We start from the raw sequence: 21,387 nt of genomic DNA on the forward strand, positions 1-21,387 counted from the left end.
TATTTGAAGAACCCAGTGTGAAATTCAGGACATTCTCCAAAATCTTCCTTCATGCTGATTTTATTCAATGAGCAAGAGGTCAGCTGTCACTTGGCTTCATGCACAGTTATTTCCTTAACCTCATGGCTCCCAGAGGACGGTTTTGCCTCCCACACATCTTTTGCAGACTGTATATGACTTTTCCTTCCTCTGAAATTGGCATCAAGTTATTCCATATCCAGCAGATTTTTATGCTCTCTGTCCAGTTTATTATCTCTTTTCTAAATCAATTCAGAAAGTTTATTTTCCCTATCTGGACTACTGCTCCTTCTTCCCACTTCCATTCTACTTCATTTTTTATTTCATAATGAGGCCTGAGTTGAAATTCCTCACTTTAACTGTTTTTATTTCCAGTTTTTAATAATCCATATCATTTGCATAAAGTAGTTGGAGAAACATGCATTCTCTTTATTGATTTTTCTTATTCTGGTCAATTTTTTTTTTTGAGATGCTAAGAAATGTGATAAGTAGGGAATAAACCACGGCATCATTAAAATGCAAATATGATCCTATACTTACTTACCAAATAAGTTAGCTCTCCCCCAAAATGCATGAAACACCATCTGTACCTTCACAGGAGCTTACAGTCAACTAAATCTTTGTTTATCCTATCTTTTTAAAAAGGCACTTTATTACCTGTTCATCTCCATTGTAGCAGCTAAATATTGACCAACTACTCAGTTTGCTACCTACTCTAACCTTATCTTAGTTATTATAAACAATAATAAGGGAATATTTTGAGATATTAACTGTACTTTCATTCACTGGCAAAAATCATGGCTTTATTTATATATATTGATAAAAATCATGGTTATTTATATATGTAGAGAGAGATTGGATGCAGGTGAATGCAGGCAAACCCTAATAGTAATAATAATAATAAAGTCAGTTGAGTTCCCAAATATGTTGTTTAAATTCATCAAAGAGAACAACAGTCATGAAGTCATTACATTTAATTCATGGGGATAGGCCTTTTCTTTTTATTTTTTTGTTTCTTGAATGAAGAAAAAGGCATTTGAGAGTCAAAAAAGCAGGCTCCAAAGGAAGCAGAGCAGTAAGATCATCCATAACAAATGTAGGTAATGACACACGATAATTTAAGTGCTAGTTTTCCACTCAAACTGGGTTACAGTTCATTGACTGTGGGGAGGAAGGAAAAAACTGGAAAGGCATATGGCTGGGATTTGAATGAGGTAAGCAAGACACTCACATGGGGATCGTTTTTTTCTTTTCTAGGGAGCCAGAATTTACTAATTACAAGGGAAGCATTGATTGTTATTTTATCCCCAAAAGGGGCAGAATAGGTCACTACATACATAAAAACAGCTTCCATAAATAAAATTTAAGTGGACAGTAAAAAAAGTCAGTAATCAAAATAGGTAATATTTTAATACAAAAAAAATGTTTTCAAAAAGTCAAAAATACTCCAAAAAAAACCCATGATGAACAAAATAAAAACATTTCAAATAGCAGCAGGGACCAGCACATGTCTCTGAAAGGACCACAGATCATGAACGTATCCTAAGGGAGCCTCAGGAGAGGGGTGCTCATGATGGAAACCCGGGACCGGTTTAGAGTGGACTGGGGAGCCGTACGCTCTTGCCTTGCATCCCCCCTTTCACTCCCATCACAGCCCAGGACACTAGAAGGGTTTTGGAGACGCATGTATATACACAGGGCTTACTTGCTGATTTCAAAGAAAGCTCCTCGAGTCCCTACCTGCATCATCATGGAGGGCAAACAGCTGGGGATTTTATGAGCTCAGAAGTGTTGAGAAAGACCAGATGAAACAGAAGTTCTGAGCCTGGGATAAGGAAGACTTGCATGGGACCCACACTGATACAAACACAAAGGAGAAAAATCAAACCTCATCAGATGCCATCAGGGGACACAGAAAAGGCATGGAAAGATACACATGTAATTCTGTCCTGCACCTCAGAAGTAAAACCACCTTGACAACAAGGAAATAAAGGAGAGCTTTGCATCTGACTCAGTTGTTACTGAAGGATGGCGGAATATGCCACCCCAAAATATGTCTCTTTGACTTAAGGATTATTTTGAGCTGCCTTATTTGAGAAACAGCAGACACAGGATAAGCTCTGAAAACAAAATGGAAGTCACCCCTTTATAAGGGAACTTTACATTGGTGAAGGAACTATTCATTGGTAATGGTGTCTCCCTCTCTGTAGCAGAAAGAGGAAGATAACTTAATCAAGAGAAAGTCTCATCAATGTAGAAGGCATGGATATAAATCTGCATAACAAATCTTCCACTTATTTACCACAGTTTCCTGCTCACTTCCCTGTAACTGGCTTCCGCAGCACGCTTCTCTTGTCCTCAGCTGAAGATGATAGTTAAGCCTGAATTCTAAGTCACTTCTGAGAGTTACTCATTTTTCCCCTGCGTTTCTCCCATGGATACAGAAGGTATATGTGTTAATGAACTTCTACTTGTTTTTCTTTTCTTTGTTACAGGGCTCCCAGATGAAAACTAATAAGAATAGAGGGAATTTTATTTTTCCCTTCCTTATATTACCCAAAAGAGACTGAATTTTAAATTGGAAATATTTGTGAATAGAAATGGGGTTTTAAAAACTACCTTTAATTTTAGAAGATCTAAAACATGGTTTTTTGAAACGCAGTTAATAACTCAAGAGTGTGGTCCCTGGAGCATTAGCATCACCTGGGTGTTGTTAGAAATGCAGCATTTTGGGTATAACACCAAATCTATGTAAAAGAATCTACATTTTAGCCAAATCCTTACTCTGAGGGAAATAAAAATAATTTTACTAATAAGACACTCCCTCACCCCCCTCCCATATTAATGTAGAATGAGAGATGGAAAACATCATTTTAATATCAGGTAAGCATTATGAGAGTTCATGCCTATAAGATAGTGTGTCTAGCAGATGACAAATAAGTTCTTTGCTGATACGCCCATGTAATGAAAGACAGATTAGCAAAAGAAAAATAAGCAGAAATTTAATCACATGTACATTTCACCGTACATGGGAAATAGCCAGGCAAAATGAGTAAACTCCCAGAAATGGCCCAAGCCACCACCTTAAATACTATCTTCAGCTGAAGACAAAAGATGTTGGTGGGTAGGGAGGCCAGTTATGGGAGGTTTTTCCCATTGAAAAAACTTTCTCTTGATTACTCATTCTCCTCCTCCTGGTATAGCGAAACCTTAAAATAGAGATTTCCCTTGTAAAAGGGTAACTTCTACTCTGTTTTCAAAGATTCTCCTGGGTCTACATTTTTTCAAAAATAATCCCCTTAAAGTAATACTTATGCCGAAGAAGCATATTATGGGGAGGCATATTCTGCTATTCTTCATGTGAAAGAATATCTGGACAGAATTTTACACAGATTTATATAAACAACAGAAGAGAGAACATTACAACTTTTCTTCCATAAGAGCCAAGAGGACAAATTTTGTGACTGTGTCATCTATGCATGTGAGAGAAACCTGAGCTAATTCTGGAGGTAAATGTACATAGTTCCAAGCATCAGAGGGCCCAGGAACTTGCATTGTAAAAATCAAAGGCTAAGTCTTTTCATCAGACCTTTTGTGCTCTCAAGGAGACACAGTAAACTAACAGACTCCCTTTCCAGAAAAAAAAAATTCAACATTTTACCATTACACTACACAATTGATGTTCATATTCACATTCGACAAGCATTATGTTAGATCAGCAACCCAAGTTAATACCCAAGTCTATGATTACAAATATGATTTTAATGGTTCAATCATCCTTACACGACTTCTGGGAGGTTTCTAATTACATAAATGAGAGAGTAAGCTAGATCTGGATCAGCAAACTTTTTCTAAAGGAACAGATAATAAATATTGTAGGCCACACAGTCTGTTTTGCAACTATCCAACTATACCAGTATACCACAAAAATAGCCGTAAGAATGAGCATGATTATGTTCTGATGAAACTTTATTTACAACAACAGGCAGCATGCCAGAATTGACCCACAGGTCATAGTTTTCCAAATACTGTCTGTAAGTCTGGGGAGAGGAAATCCCAGGGCAAAATACCCCTAAAAACCAAACTCAGTCAAAGGGAGAAATAGAGTTTAAAACCCGTTTATTGCTCACAAATTGCAGTCCCAGGCCGTCTTTCTTCTCTGCTCAAGCAGCAACCACACCGGCCCTCCCCTTCACCTCTCAGGTACAGATAAGCCCTCTGTTGCCCAGGTAATCACCCACTGATATGGAGATGAACTTCTCCACCCCTGAGGAAAGATGCAAATGCACTAAAGCCATACTTCTTTCCACCTCTGAATGCCTATTGATATGCAGATATACTAAAGCCAGGCAAGATATTCTGGAAATGTTTCAATTTCACCCACACTGTCCTATGGAATGGTTCTTCTAAATATAAGACAGTGGCAGCTAAAGAATAGAATTTGTCACTTCTCTAAAATCTTCGTAATCTGCAATTCTCTATTTGTCATTTGGCACATGGCCTCTGCTACTACATAGTCATTCTCCTGTGTCGTGCAGTCCTAGCACACATGAGGGCATGCTTTACTCTTCACAACCTTAGAATATAACACATCAACACATAAAATGCTCTTTTACTTATGCCTATAATGAAGTTCCTTGTTGTCAGCTTTTTATATATTACTGATGGCTCTGTGTCATCCTTAAAATCAAAATAGAAATATTTCAGGTGTTGAATGTGCCAATTGTAGAACATTTGAAAAATAAGAGCTTAGTAATGTTAAATAATAGGGTAACAGTGGTGGTAACATCTTGTGAATATATGATAACTGCATATCTGTCCTTCGCTCCTTTGTCCATTTGACTGTTAAACAGTTGGGCCAGATAGATAAGACAGATATTTTGGGGGATCTGGGAAACTAAAATGAAATGTTTAAGGTCACAGAGCTAACAAAATTTGGACCTTGGCTCAAGCCTTCATTTCTACTTCCTATTCTAGTATACTTTTTATCGTAAGGTGTCTTCAACTAGTAATAGGACTATATATTACTGTGGTTGATAAAATCAGTATTTAAAATCCACAGTTGTCTTCTAGAAATGTCCTAGTTATTAGTGACCTAGACAGAACTGCTACATGTGTTTCTGTTTCTTTTCCTTACACCCAGTCTCACTGTACATTTCCCTTTCATGGAGAAATTTTAAATTTGTTTTCAAGGAACCATATTCACCTTTTATTTTTATAAAAATACAATTTATTTTTATAAAAATACAATAGATCATGATTTGGCCAATAAGTTTATTCCTTTCAGTAAGTTACATTCTTTTAGATACTCACAAATGAGTTAATTTATCCAATGAAGTGCAGAACAAACACGAGTCTCGTACATCTCTTAAAGGTGTTTTGGATCTCTCACATCCACAACCATCTATTAGAGATCATCTTCCCTAATCACCTTGTTCTTCTCTAAACAAACATTAGTTGCACCTGGAAGTACATATTATTGAGCTTAAAATTCCATTAGAAATGTCTCACTTTTTATCTGTATTCTCTTTCTCTTTCCATTACTGCCCTATATATCCTTGGGAGATACTTAATGAAGTTAAGGGAAAGAGACTTTTAAATTCTTGGCACAATAGTCTTATTTCAAGAATTGGGAAATCTTTCAGGCACAGTGGTGAATATGGATAAGGTATGCAAAGAGTGAGAGGGGTCTGTCTTTTTATTTTTGTTCCTTCTCCCCAAAATACTCTGTTCTTTTAGGAAAAGAATATGTAGATACTGAAAAATGACATTATAATGCAATTCTTTCTTGTTAGCACCAGTGTGATTCTTTTGATACCTGCATATAAAAGACTCACAACATGTTTTTTGCTATAATGAATGGAAATATATTCCCTTAAAAGCCTTTTAACTTTCTGCTTTAAAGGAGATTCAAAAGGAAAGTGAAAAAATGAAAAAGAGTGGAAACAGTAAACTAGCATTACAGGTACAGGTACATGGTTGGCATGTATATAACGGACTCAGGTTCTATCCCTGAAATGATTCAAGTCCTCTGACTATATCGACTATACATTTTTTTCTTTATGTATTTTTGCCTTGTTTCAGAAAAGATTCAATGCGTCCAACAACCAGAACATGAACAATAAAATTCTGGCAAAAAATAAGTAAGAAGCAGCAATCAAAAATAGAGGAAAACATAAATGGAAGTAGACAGTCATCCCTGGGTAAGGTTGGTGAAATGAGGAGGTGGAAGAAAAGGAATGGCAGAGAGACAACCCCACCCATGCACTCAGGTTATACTGGCCATATATTTGTGGTCATTGAACCTGAAGATAGACTCTGTGACTAAAACAAGTTATATAGCTACCATGGTTATCACAGAGCAGAGCTACGTCATTCTTTAGGTGATCAAAGCTGCATTATGACACTAAGATCTACAAGCAAAAGCAGGATACTTTAATATTGTGGTCAAATTGTCCCTCCAAATCCATATGTTGAGGCTCTAACCCCACAGTGTGGCTGTATTTGGAGACTGAGTCTTTAAAGAGATAATTAAGACTACATGAAGTCATAAGGCTTGGGACCTAATCCAAAAGGGCTGATATTTTTGTAAGAAAAGTAAAAGATGCCATACATGTACCGATGACATGTGCACACAGAAAACAGTCGTATGAGGATACAGTGGGGAGGTGGCCGCTGGTGAACCAGAAAGACAGTCCTGATCAAAAACGAACTTTGCTGGGCCCTGAACTTGGACTTCCAACTTCAGAACTGTGAGAAAGGAAATGTCTACGATTTCAGCCACCTAGTATGTGGTATTCTTTTATGGCAGCCCAAGCAGAGTAATATCCTCAGAGGCAGCAATATGAACAATGTAGTAAATGAGCTCTCAATTTGCATTTCTACACATCAAACAGTATAGACATACCTCACATATACTGTGGGTTTGATTCCAGATCACTGCACTAAAGCAAGTATCACAATAAAGTGAGTCAAATGAAGTGTTTGCTTTCCCAATGAATACAAATGCTATGTTTACACTCCTACATAGCCTATTTCTAGTGCAATGGCATTATATCTAAAAAAATTATATATGCCTTAATTAAAAAATACTTCATTGTTAAAATGTGCTATTGTCTGAGCAAGTCATAATCTTTTTGCTGGTGATGAGTCCTGCTTCTGTATTGGTGGCTGATCACTGTAGGGTGGTAGGTACTGAAGGCTGAATGGCTATGGCAATTTCTTAAAATATGACACTTTGTTGAATTGACTCTTCCTTTAATAAAATTTCTCTATAGGGTGAAATATTGTTTGATATATTTTATCCACAGTAGAACTTCTTTTGAAACTGGAGTTCATTCTCTCAAACACTGCTGATGCTTTATCAGCTAAGTTTCTGTAATATTCTAAATCCTTTGTTGTCGTTTCAACATTCTTCACATCTTCACCAGGAGTAGTTTCCATTTCAAGAAATTTTCTTTGCTTCTAACCAAGAAGCAGCTCCTCATTTGTCCAAGTTTCACCATGAGATTGAAGCAAATGAGTCACATCCCCAGGCTCCACTTCTAATTCTAGGTCACTTGCTTTTTCTGCTACCTCTGCAGGTACTTCCTCCACTGAAGTCTTGAACCCATCACAACCATCTAGGAGGGTTGGAATCAATGTCTTCAAAACTCCCGTACTGTTGATATTTTCACTTCTCTCTATGAATCCAAATGTTCTTAATAGTATCTACAATGGTGAATCCTTTTCAGAAGGTTTTCAATTTACTTTTCCCAGACCTATCATTGGAGTCACTATCTATGGCAGCTATAGCCTTATGAAATAAGTTTCTTAAATAATAAAACTTGAAAGCCAAAATTTCTCCTCGATCCATGGGCTTCAGAATGGATATTTTGTTAACAGTCATGAAAATAATATTTATCTCACCATCCGTCTCCATCAGAACTCTTGGGTGACCAAGTGCATTGTCAATAAGCAGTGATATTTTGAAAGGAATCTTTTTTTTCCTTAGCAGTAGGTCTCAACAGTGGGCTTGAAATATTCAGTAAACTATGTTGTAAACAGATGTGCTGTCATCCATTTACAGAGCTCAGGCAGAATAGATGTAGCAAAATTCTGAAGGGCTCTAGGATTTTCAGAATGGTCAATGAACGTTGGCTTCACCTTAAAGTCACCAGCTCTATTAGTCTTTAACAAGAGAGTCAGATTGGCCTTTGGAGCTTTGAAGCCAGGCACTGACTTCTCTCTACCTATGAAAATCTTAGATGGCACCTTCTTCCAAGAGAAGGCTATTTTGCCTACAATGAAAATCTGTTGTTTAGTGTAGCACCTTCGTTAATTATCTGAGTTAGATCTTCAGGATAACTGGCTGCAACTTCTACATCAGCACTTGCAGCTTCACCCTTTACTTTTATGTTATAGAGATGACTTCTTTCTTTAAACCTCATGAACCAACTTCTGCCAGCTTCCAGCTTTACTTCTACAGCTTCCTCATCTTTCTCAGCCTCATAGATTTAAAGAGAGTTAGGGCTTTGCTCTGGCTTAGGCTTTGGCTTAAATGCGTATTGTAGCTGGTTTGATCTCCTCCAGACCACTAAAACTTTCTCCATATCAGCAGTAAGGTTTTCTTATCATTCATGTGTCCACTGGAGTAACACTCTTAATTTCCTTCAAGAAATTTTCCTGTGTATTCACAGCTTGGCTAACTAGTGCAAGAGGCCTAACTTTTGGCCTGTCTTTGACTTTCAACATGGCTTCCTCACTAAGCTTAATCATTTCTAGCTTTCAATTTTTGATTCTTCTTTTCACTTGATTTTGAATGGTTATTAATTGGCCTAATTTCAATGTTGTTGTGTCTCAGAGAATAGGGAGGCATGAGGAAAGGGAGAGAGATGGGGGTGGCCAGTCAGTGGAGCAATTAAAACACATAAAACATTTATTAAGTTTGCTGTCTTATGTGGGCATTGTTCATAGTGCACCTAAATAGTTTCAGTAGTAACATCAAAGATTACTGACCACAGACAACTATAATCAATATAATAAAAGCTTGAAATATTGCAAGAACTACCAAAATTTGACACAGAGGCACAAAGTTGATCAAACTCTGTTGGAAAAATGGTACTGACAGACTTGCTTGACGCAGGGTTGACAAAAACCTTCAATTTGTAAAAAACACAATATCCTTGAAGTGTAATAAAGACAAGTACAGTAAAACAAGGTATGCCTATAATATGCTTTAAATGGCAGATTACTGGGAATCTCCTATAAAAGCTAAGAATAATGCATTAAAATGTTACCTATTGGAAGCAATTTTGCATGTTCCAAGTAAATATAATCCCATATCAGATTATGCTGATCTAACTCCATTTAAGGGTAGAATTTTGAGAAAAAGGTGAAAGATGTCGGAAGATAGCTTCTAGACAGATAGATGGTTAGATGGATACACAGACATAGGTAGATAAGATATTAGATAAATGGACTGAATTAAAAATTCACATTTTCTTAATCAAGCTTTGCAAATAGGGAAAGTTTTTCTATATCACTAAAATGACATTGTTTTATCGATAAAATTACATGGTAATAATCATATTTTAATATTTGTATAATATTAATACTGCTTTATTCTTTTGACAATTTTATCAAATTTCTGATAGATTGACAAACTGTTTGATTGACAAACTGTTTTTCAAAGTGGTTGTACTTTTTAGATTCCCACCACCACTGTATGAGGGTTCCATTTTTTTAATTCCATTCCCAGGTATGTATCCAAGAAAAATGAAAACATATGTCCATATAAAGGCTTGTACATTAATGTGTATAAAGGCATTATTCTTAATAGCCAAATAATGGGAAAAGCTTAAATATCTATCAACTGATAAATGGATAAACAAGATATAGTATATCTATACAATGAAAAATTACTCACAATACAAAGGGGTGAAATACTGACACATGCTACGACATGGATGAATGTTGAAATTATTACGCGAAGTCAAAAAAGCCAGACACCAAAGCCACTTATTATATCTGAAATGTCCACAAAGAAATTCTGGAGGCAGAAAGTAGATTCATGGCTGCTTAGGGCTGTAACAAGGGTAGAGAACAGTGAAAACTGACTGCTCATGGAACTGAGTTGCTTTGGGGAGCAGAAAAAATGTTCTAAAATTGATTGTAATGATTGCACAACATTGTAAATATACTAAAAACATATTGAGTATATATTTTCAAATGGGTGAATTGTATGGTGTGTGAAACATGTCTTAATAAACTGTTAAAAATTAAAAAAAATTTGTAGAATATCTGGAAAATTCATATTAAAAACTGACTGCAATTTCAACAAGGCACAAGTAATCACCGTTTATATATAGTTCTATCTTTGCATATAAAGGTTATTTTTAAAATTTTTCATTATCATATAGAAAATTTTTTTGCTATTTTGTATTTTAGGAATAGGACAAAAAAAATTCTGATACCATTGACCATTCTTTTGCAGGAATCCATGGTGAAATCTTCAAAGACATGAAAGAATTATCTAGAAGGGCAGCAATTCATAATAGGTCTTCACATGAACAACTTCCCTATTGTCTTCACTCTATGGGAATCTTGTTAATGTTGGCTTTGCTCATTAATGGAGGTATCAGATCCTTTGGGTGTACTTGGTTAGAAAAAAGCTTAAAAACCACTAATGAGTTTCAGTATGGTTGTTTTGATAAGTCTGTCCAGAGGCTGGCATGATTGCCTATACAGCAATTTATTTGGATATCCAGACAGATGACACAGTGAATAACATGTATTTAGTACTCACGGTAAGCTGGGGTTTCCTTGGAGAGGTGGGGATTTTCAGAACAAGAGAGGTCTGATGAGAAGTCAAGTCAAGGATGAGGTTGAAAGATGGAGGATGGCTGGGCTATCATTGTGCTTAGCGAGTGTTGCTGGGATGGGGGATTCCCATGCGGGCTAGAGGTTATACTACTTAAAATTCCCTTGACCTGATGAGATAAAGGGCCTAAGTTGATCTTCTCATCCTAGTTTTCCAGATAAAGAGAAGACATGGAAGAGTAATGGAGATCTAAAAGCTTTCAATGGTCAAACATCAAAAATAGTCCACTTCTTTATTGTAACTGCCAAAGCAACCTTTTAGAGAGTATTTTATCCCATGTATAAAAATCAGCCACACCAGCAAAGAAATATTTCTGTAATACTGCTGCAGAACGTCTCCTTTAAGACAATATGATCTCCTTTTAAGTCAATATGAATGAATTAAATATAAAATATATCCCTTAAGTACTTAGACAAAATAAGCAACTGTAAAGGTCTATGAGTCATGAACTCAATAAAATTTGGAGGCCAACTACCTAAATAACAATTTTAGTTTCTATGAAAGCAACCTACAGCATTTGTGTGTGTGTCCTGGACCACAGCAAAATATTGACAGACTCTTAGGTAACTGTATTGCCTGTGTCATCCATGCTACTGAGTTGAGCCCATAATTACAGTAGCCACTTCTGTCCTCTGTAACACAACAAATCGTTATACACAAGCCCTAGAAGTAACTGTATTTAGGTGCCAAGAGAATAGTTTGCAGGGGCAAGTTTCCCTTATGGCTTAAGAAATGTGCACACATTATAACTGAGGGCAGAAGAAGAAGGCAGTAATTATTTTGAAAGATGCCAATATTTCCAAAAAATTTATCATAGGTATTATTATTTTTTATTTCTCTAAACACATTAACCTGACAAATGAGGCCCTCCATGATAAAGACACAACTGATTAAAGCATCCTTGCAACTAATCCCCTTCCAACCCAAACTCAGCCATGTTATATGTAGGTATTTCCATATATGTTATGCTGGGACACCGATTTGTTAGTTTTCTTAATGGTGTTCTTTCTCTTTGAAATACCAGTTATTCCCATGTGCATATGAAAAACAATAATCTAAAACTCAGTTTGGATATTTGAGCTGATCTTTAGTTCCTCTAAAGCCTCTCTTTAGCACTCCAGAAACTGATAGTCCATAGTCCTTCCTCTGTGTCTCCACTCTAGGCTGTATGTCTATAGTTTTGCTTGTCTTTGATTCTTCCTTTTAAGCTATGAGCTCTTACAGTGTTGGGACTGTTTTTTTTGTGCATATGCCCAATACGTAGTACAACAATTACTATCTATTAGGTGTGTGATAAGGGAGGAAGGAAGGGAGCAAGAAAAGTAAGAGGGAAGGAAAGGAGGAAACAACTTCACCAAAGGTTAAATTTGATTCTCATTTTTATAAAAATAGAACCCCTCACATTTTTTATATAAATTTACTCTTTTCTGCCACATCTAATTCTTATTCTCAAATCCATTCTATATCCAACTGAAATAAACAAAGATGACTTCAAAACCTGTTGTTTGCCCCTTCTACTTTCTGTATTTCTACCTTTTCCACCTAACAGTACAATGTTGCTGAAGGTCCCCAGGTCCCTGAAACAATCAATAGGTTTCTTGGGGTTCACTCTACCTTTTTTGGAGATTGAACTCTCTGAGAATTTATTCTCTCTCTCTCTCTCTTCTCTTCATTCCCTCCCACCCCCCTTCTGTAAGTCAAAGCTTGCTTTTCTTCTGATGTATTTTTGAAGGGGTCCTCTCTAAGTTAACTTTTCTTGGTGAGATGTGCTCTGACATTAAACTGATTCATACATGCTACCCTCTGGGTCATTTTCCTGAAACAAATGAAAATATTTTAAATGTGTAATTTCAGTGCCCTTAACTACATAGTAGGAGATATTTTTCAAATGTGTAACTATTCTCTGTAGGAATATATCCTAGATGCTGTTTAACTATACAATAATCATGCAGCAATAATAACAAGCATTTATTGAGTACATAGAATAATAAATTGTGTATGAATAATTATTGAGTATATTTACATATCAATACTAGCAATTATCTATTACATTAGCTATTAGGCTAAGTCCTTCATGCTATTACTTCATTTAAAGTTTACATCAACCTTGAAAGGTAAGTACTCTCTTGTCCCACTTTATACATATCGAAACCAAGACCTATAGAGATTAAATTGTTTGCTCTAATTCATATAGCTGATGAGTCATAGAACTGGTATTTCAATCAATGCCTTTCTGACTGCAAAACCTTATACAATATTACAACCCTGATCTTAAGGAATCCTTGGCCAACCTGCCAGACGAGGGCACTGAACTCATTGCCATGTCTCAGCATTTGTAATCTGTGGTACCATTTCATGAAAATATTGGACACTCTCTTTTCCCCAAGCAGTAGTCTGAGTGTGAGTTTGTATGATTTCCCTCACTGTCTCTTTCTGTGGGAGCAGGAAAGTTCTGTGTACAAGCAAGACATTTCCATCCATGCATTTGTGTGTCTGTGACATTAGTCTTGGTGGGTGGTAACTAGTTTTATACAATTTCACCCTTTCAACCTATGTAAAGTCACCTATATAGTAAATTTCATCAGCCTACAGTTACATTGCTCCTAATTAAAAAGAAGAGAGAAAACAATGTGTTATCTATAATATTGACCCAAGTTTGCTAGTTTCTCATTAATTTTTGAAGGTTCTTTTTGGTTGTTACTGTTACGTTTTTCTGATTTTTGCTTGGTTTTAATGTTTGTTTTTTGGACAGCAATGCCTAATTTTAAAGTCCATATGTATTTTTTTCCCCTCAGGTTTATGTTTCACATGGTTAAAGGACTGGTTTATCTGTTTGTTCTTTTTTTTTATTACTTCCCACAAGCAAGGTTCCTATTTTGTCATGCTTGGGTATATGTGCCTCATTCCAAAATCCTCTGAATCTGTGGTTTTCTGAGAGGAAAGCGTACTGTTCTCACATCTGGGCCAGCTCAGTTCTCCTCCAAGCGTGGAAGCCTCTACTCCGACTTCCTCAGTGCATCATTAGGCAGAGTCAGAGCAGAAGGAAAGCATGGAGCTCCTTGTTCAAAAAGCAGGGGAGGAAAAGTGCCCCTAAAGGAACTAAAATGTAAAGTTTTTCCTTTCCTCTGTTGTCTGTCAACGATGCTTTTTTATTAGCCACTTCATTTTATTTTCATTTGAGAAAAAGTAAAAATTTAAATTATTAGCATACATTTTATTATTCCTCTTATTGTGCAGTGCCAGCTTTAAATGCAAATATAACCATTTATATCATAGGTTGAATTGCCAAAATTACACAATTCATATTTCTTAGTTCATGCATTTATTTGTATTTCATTCTTACCAGTGCAATGGAAATGTTCCACAAAGCTAACTCAGTTGTTTTATTTTTTTTAATTTTGCTTCTTGCTATTCCTGTATCTACTAACATTCTCTACCATCCGCTTACTGATGAATAAGGATATGGGAAATTAAAAGGAACTGCAGGTTGCCTGATCTTTTCCCTTCCCACCTATGCTGTCATTTTCAGCTTAAGAGGTTGGTTAATATAAGGGAGTAATATGCGTAAACAAGGATGAAGAGATGCCTTGGTCATAGGTGTTGCTTAGAACACTGCTGCCTTCTTTCTGTGTTTGAGGCAACTTCTGATCTATGGCCCCTAAAGGTCACAGATATAATGGTAACACAATTTGTCTTCTTGAGCCTTGCTGAGCTACTGCACACTACGTGTCCATGGAATTCTGTGCTCAAGGGACAGCACACCCACTGTATATAAGTGAGGTAAAGGCATGTATATTGCATGTGTCCCCTTTGCACATGTGCATGCTCTATTGCCATGCCTCAATTACAAAACACAAGATCAAAGAGAGGGTTATTAAGAATTTAAAAAATGTGACAGCAGAGAACTAAACTGAATGCAGGTCTGTGTGAATGCGCAGGTTGCTTTCCTAGGAAGTCAGCCCTGATACAACCCACCTAACCCCAGTGTCAAACTTCCCCTGACTGGCTCTGCACCTGTGGTTGTATGACCTTAACTCTATCTTGTTTAATTTGGCTCTTAAGGCCCTCTTTTGCAAGGTCACCTTTAACCCAAACGACACCTCTATCAAACTAGAAAAAGTACATCCTTTTCTAGGCAGACCAAGCCCTATGATAAGGTAAATGACTGACTCCTTCACCACTGAACACCATCCTTGTGGACTCTCTTGAAGGATATTACTTGTACACTTACATGTGTCAGCCTTACTATTTTTCACTAATATTTATACTGTTAAAACCCCCCCCAAAAATAGCATAGGGAGCAGGTATTACTGCTGTGGCCTTCCCTCCAACATCCTGAATATTCTTTCACTGAGAATTTCCTCTTTTCTTCTGCTGCCTTTCTTCCTACTAGACACCTGCTTTCATTGTTCTTAACCTTTGTGACATATAAACAATTAAGGTACTAACTTAATGTTGTTACAGTCAGTTGATTAAACTGGCCTTGGAGTTCTTCAGCTATACCACCATTCGTACCCGCTCTGCTGCCCACCATTGTTGACATAAAACCAGTGCTGAAGGTTTCCTACTGTTAGCATTGATGGGCAGTCTGAGTTCCCCCTGATCTGGAGCTTTCCTGGCTCTCCCCCTCTGTTGCAGACATTGTTCCCTGCCTGAGTTGGTGTGGTGGCTGCTGATACCACAAATGCATTGCTAACACCAACTTCAGTGGAATTTAGAATGTGACCTGCCTCTGGGAAATACAGTCCTTTTCTCAGTCAAAGGAAAATTTGGAGACAAAATCATTTAGAAAAGGAAAGAAAAAGGTTGTAAAAATATGCAGTCAGACATTAAAAAGACTGTCTCAACAAATAAAGAATACAGCAAGCATTGAAAAGAAAAAAAAAATTCCAAGGTTACCAAGTGTACATTATTATGTTTATAGTGAAAAAACTTTACAAGATTATCATATTCAGACAGATCATGTCATATCTTCAGGCATCACCTTAGCAAAAACCGGGAACAAACTGTTTTTGCTAAAAAGTTCAGGTTAAAGTAGATGCTCAAGATTCCATTTATTTTGAGGACAAGAACCTGGGAAAATGACCCTGTTGTTTTCATTTATCTTAGGTTATAAAATGCTTTTCTCTTCACTATGTAAGATGTCAAGTGCCTAATAATATTCACAGCAGAGTGAACTGTCAGCTTCTGCGTCCATACCTTGCCAGCATTAGTATTCTTTGGAAGAATTCTGAACTGATGGGATGCATAAATAGATATGGTGTCAGGGATATTCATAATATTGGTCTGTCTTTCATTTACAAATTAATGCCATCAGGATCACAGTCCAGACCCTTCAGATAATCCTTGGGGTTTGTCAGGTGGGAGGTATATGATTCCAGAGTCCCCTGGAACAGGGTTTATGCACTCTGGGTCCAGATAGGCTTCAAACTGGCAGTCTACCTTGCCTTCCTTTTAAAGAAAGACATTTCTTGTTGTCAAGGTGAACTTTTACTTGTAAGACCCATTGGTCTTTTCTTTGACTGCTTTGCTGCTTTCTCAGAAGCTTAAGTATCTATGCACAAATGGGAAGGAAGCCTGGTGATTGTCCATGAATGTCCATATCTCTGAATCTTCAAGCACCAAGTCTCACTAACGTCAGGCAGCCATGATCCCTGGGCTTTGGCAAATCCTGGAATTAAGCTATAGGACCCTCCATTTTAGATTTTTAAAGTTGCGAGAAGGTGCAGTGTCATTCCTCCATAATTCAGCATTGTCTTCTCAGATAAGAGCATTCCTTACATAACCATGACACCATTATAACATCCAAAGTATTTAACATTTATATCATAAAATTGTATTATGTTAAGTTCATATTCCAAGTTACCTAATTGCCCCCAAAATATAATTTTATATATTCAGAATCCAATCAGATATTGCATATTGTGATTTTCATGTCTATTTAAGTTCCTTGAAGGAAGGAGCTGTATTTAGAGCCATCCAAGATTTTCCTTGTGTTTTCTCATTCATGACATTTGCATTTTGAGGAAACCACCTAGTTGGTGGTTTTTAGAATCTTTTATTGATCTATTAATGTACCAATACCAAGTTGTTAAATTATATAAATTCCATAATCTCTTTTAATACTAGTTTGTTTCTCTTGCCCACTTCACTCATTTTTCAGGATTTTCTCGTTTCTTCTTGGATATTACTTTCCTACATTAACTCTAAAATCTAATTTTCTACCTCAAGCAAAAACAAATCTTGTTGAAATTTTTATTGAGATCAGATTAAAGTTTTGTACAGACTTGGGACAATTGACATACAAGTTAGACTCTTAATCAGAAAAGTAGTGGCAGAAGACCTCTTAGTGTTTCGAAGACGTAAAACTTCCCCAAGCTGGCTTAGAATTCATACTTTTACTGATGATCATGAAGAAGCCAAGGTTAAACAAGATATTAATTTTCTTTAATTTTTTATCATGAAACCTACAAAAGTAGAAAGGATGATATAATGAATGCCGCAGAACCCATGACCCAACTGCACAATGATCAATGATTTCCTCTCTTTACTTGCAGTCTTTCCCCTGGGCCTGAATTCCTTCACCACATGTTTTTTCTCCTTACTTGCTATAGACATGTGATCTAACTTTGCTAATATATCATGATCTCTTCAAGGATCATCATGCTTAGTCTTCTTAATTTAAATCATGGTTGTAGTAGTCAAAACTATAAGTGCAAACCAGTGCATAAAATTAAGATGAAAAGTAATTGGTTCATTGAATAGACAATTCTTTCCACATAGCAGACTAGAATGAGCCAGGTGTTGGGACATTAAATTGTTAATTTATTATTTAAAATCCTTTCTAGAAATAAAATGAAATATAAAATGTAAATATAAAATGAAATATAAAATGAGGTCATATTTACAGCTTCCAAAAAATATGACCATATTTTGCTTAAGGCAATGTCCTTTAACAGAAGGATGCTGATAGAGAAGCACAGTTATTTTTTAAAAAGGCATTGGAATCTATCTGAATTTTTTATTTTAAGCCAACATCGTTGTTTTTAATCACTTATACTAAATTTGTGGTGCTCATTGTTCTCAGAATGAAGCAATACTAACCCACCCCTATGGCCTCTATTTACCTTTCCAGTCTCCCTCATGTTACTGACTCCTCACTCTCTGTGGTCCAGCTGTTCTGAACCACCTGTGGTTGTCCAAACGCATTAGCCTCTCTCTGCCTCCAGGCAATTAAGTGTGCCCTCATTCTCCTATTTCTCCCCCTTTCTCCATTTCTTTCATTTAATTTGACTAGTAACAGGTCCTCACACAAATGTCAAGACTGATTATCACTCCTCCTGGAAACCATCCTTCACTCCCATATTCCAGTTTACTACACTTTGATTCTCATTATTTTACATTTATTTACATGTTTTCTTCTTCCATAGACTATGAAGGAAAGAGTTATATCTAAGTCATCTTATTACTTGCATCTTCTAAATAAATTCTCATTATAAAATAGAGCTTACAGATATGTGTGAATGAAAATATTTTCTCTAAATGGAAATAGAGTGCAGAGACTGATTCAGGGAATCTTGATCACAGCTCTTTGTATACCAAGAATGGGTAATGCTAGATACAAGTCAGTTCTCTTCTATTTTTTTTTTTTTGGTAGCTCTAAAGTGAAAATCCTAATATCGTCATGCAAAACTTACAAAATTACTGTGAGAATTGGATGTACTAAAAAATACAAATGTAGGACTTTTTGCAAAACAGTAAGATGAACGGTATTAACCTCAACCTGGAATCTCTGCCCCATATGCAGACACGACACAGTACCTGACATATCTGAATGTTCAGGATGCATTATTTCATGTCACTCATGTATCACCTCACAGGTAAACTACTGTATTTAGAGAGTGATGCACTGAACTTGTAATTATCACAATATGTCTAAAAATCCCTGCTACAGTGAAAGCATTTTGTATGAAGGTTTTTCAAGAATAAACTTTAAGAGGTATCCCCAATATAAATTATCACAAACAAGCAACATTCAGTTTCAAAGATCTTTGAATATTTATCTAGTATACTCATACACATACAAATCATTTTTTGGGAAAAGCAATATTTTTTTTCATTTGGCATGTTTCTTTTGTAAAGGCAAAATATTTTATAGCTGGAGGTTTACTCTGTTGCTGGCAGAACTAGTGGAGCATTATCATGCTTGATAAAATCTCCTTCTGCTCAAACGAATGTATATCAAAATGAAAGTAAGTGGAGAGATTACTACTTTTTAGATTAGTGTCTATTACCAATAAGCAGAGAGTTTCAAGTACTCTAGCTAATGTAATTTCTTTGCCATTAAGGATAATGTATTGTCTATTGTATGAATAGTTGTCAAATCTTTATACGATGAGTCAGATAATTCTTTGCACAATATTTAGTACCTCTCTAAAAAATGAGATTTGAATTGTATTGAACAAAGGACTACCTTTTACCATTTCTTCTCAGATAAAATGCTTATTGCTTGAACATTTGAAACAGATATAATCAGCTAATATTTACATGTGGCAGTGTGCCCAGTAGCTATTTACATGTGGCTGCCATCTTGTTGATTAATCATGCATGATGCACGTGATTTAATGAATCTGATAAAACCAAATTGGTCATGTCACCATTACTACAATGTCAAAACAGGTCCAACATATCAAAGTATTTAATTCTGGATTTGGCTACACATGAGCTTTCCTGGCAGTGAGTGAGACCCAAGGGATGTCTTACTGTGTCTGTGTTGGTAGTGGAACTGGGGCAGAGGGACCACAGAGATGCAAAAGAAGGGCAGCAAGTCCGACCGTGGCAGCATTGCCTGGTTAACTCATGGTAAGAGGAGGCTGTGGCTGGGGAGATCGAGAATGAGTCACAGACTTTTATCCCAGAAGGCTGGCTAGGAATTGAGAAATAGATGGTGCAGAGACCTAGCAAGCAGGGTCTGTCACAGAACTGAATTTCTGGCTCAGAATTCTGGGTCACCACAACGGTTAGCAAAAGCAAGACAAACCAGTCTTCTAAGAAATATACACGACTTGACACCACAATTTGGACACATGAATAGAAAACACAAGTACAGGAGCCAATTAGCAGTCTTAGGAACAGGTCTGGAGCTTTACACATCTTGAGGCAGAAAATCAAAATATAAAATTCAAAAGAGAATAGAGAGAAAAACTGACTTGAAGTTTCAAATTCTGCAGGATGGATAATGGTTTCTTAAATAGTCCTTGACCAGGAAGAGGATTTTTCTTCTCAGGGTCTTTGTTTAGATGAACAAATCTAGATGTAGGATTTAGAAAATAGAAAAATACAGGAACAGGTGAGAAAAGCACAATGCTGAAAATATACTCTCAGAAATATGATGATAAATGTTTAACATTTGTAACATTTGTGTGGGCCATTGCTGAAGGTCATCTGAATACAAAGGAGCATTAATTCTGGAAGGTCATGGACTATACTGTATACAGGGCATAAGCAATTTTTTCTCTCTCTCTCTATATATATACACTATTTTCATAGGTTAAATATAGCCACAAATTCTTCGCTACTCCTTCCTTTGAAAGTAAGATCTAGTTCTACTGTCCTGTGTGAGGGCTCTCATTAGTACATGCTTGACCTAACTTAGGGCCTGGTATGTCATAAATACTCAATAAATCTCTGGTGAATAAATCAGGTGTTCTTTACTTGTGTTCCCAGTAACACGACACTGGTTTCCAAATAACATGCAACTGTTCATAAATTTAATTTTTGTATTTGTATATGTGTATTTTTTCACAGACAGAAGCAATCATTTTAAACAGATTTTGATATGGAACAAATGAAAAAATTTTCTTTTTATCTTATCTCGTTTATAGCATAAAAGCTGTAATTAGTGTCTCATTTCATGAATTCTCCAAGCACTGTACTTGTGATTTAATTGTAACCTTATTGTTTTAGAGTTGTCAAGTCATGTCTTTTATTCTCCAAGGTCCTCTTACTTCCTAAGAGCAGTTTCCATGCCTAATTGCCTCTGGGATATCAATGCTCAGCATTTCTCAGGGAGCCTGATACATGGTGTGACTCAGTATCTCTGATACAATTGACTCAGTCAAATTGATGTAGCATTGCAAGTTTTACTACATTCCAATTTTTAAGCATTAAAAAATAAAATATATAATGAGTAAGTATGGTTATGCTTAGTAGATGTGCATCCTTTTCTCAGAATTTCCACTGCTTCAAAGGATATTAATGCTGGTGGTGGTATTCACTTTTGGTTGAAACACTCCTAACAATGATATGTCCAGAATATAAAGTACTATCAAATTAATGTAAAATTAGTAAGATAAATCACTTGAGGAAATTTCATAAGAGAAACTAAGATCAAATTGAAAATTGTGACAAAGTGATAAGTGATTTATGTGTATAGACTTGGGCTAGGGATTCAGTGAAAACTTGCTACAGTGGAACCCTGTCCCGACACTGAGATATCAAATTGATGT

At 36.2% G+C, this 21,387-nt stretch overlaps 1 pseudogene; it reads right to left on the reverse strand.

Moving 5' to 3' along the window:
• Window positions 1-7,275: 7,275 nt before the first annotated feature.
• The window catches only part of LOC130684465 (tigger transposable element-derived protein 1-like), a 47,579-nt pseudogene continuing 33,467 nt past the window's right edge, over window positions 7,276-21,387 (reverse strand).

This window comes from Manis pentadactyla, chromosome 8, assembly GCF_030020395.1.
Source record: "Manis pentadactyla isolate mManPen7 chromosome 8, mManPen7.hap1, whole genome shotgun sequence".
NCBI lineage: Eukaryota > Metazoa > Chordata > Mammalia > Pholidota > Manidae > Manis > Manis pentadactyla.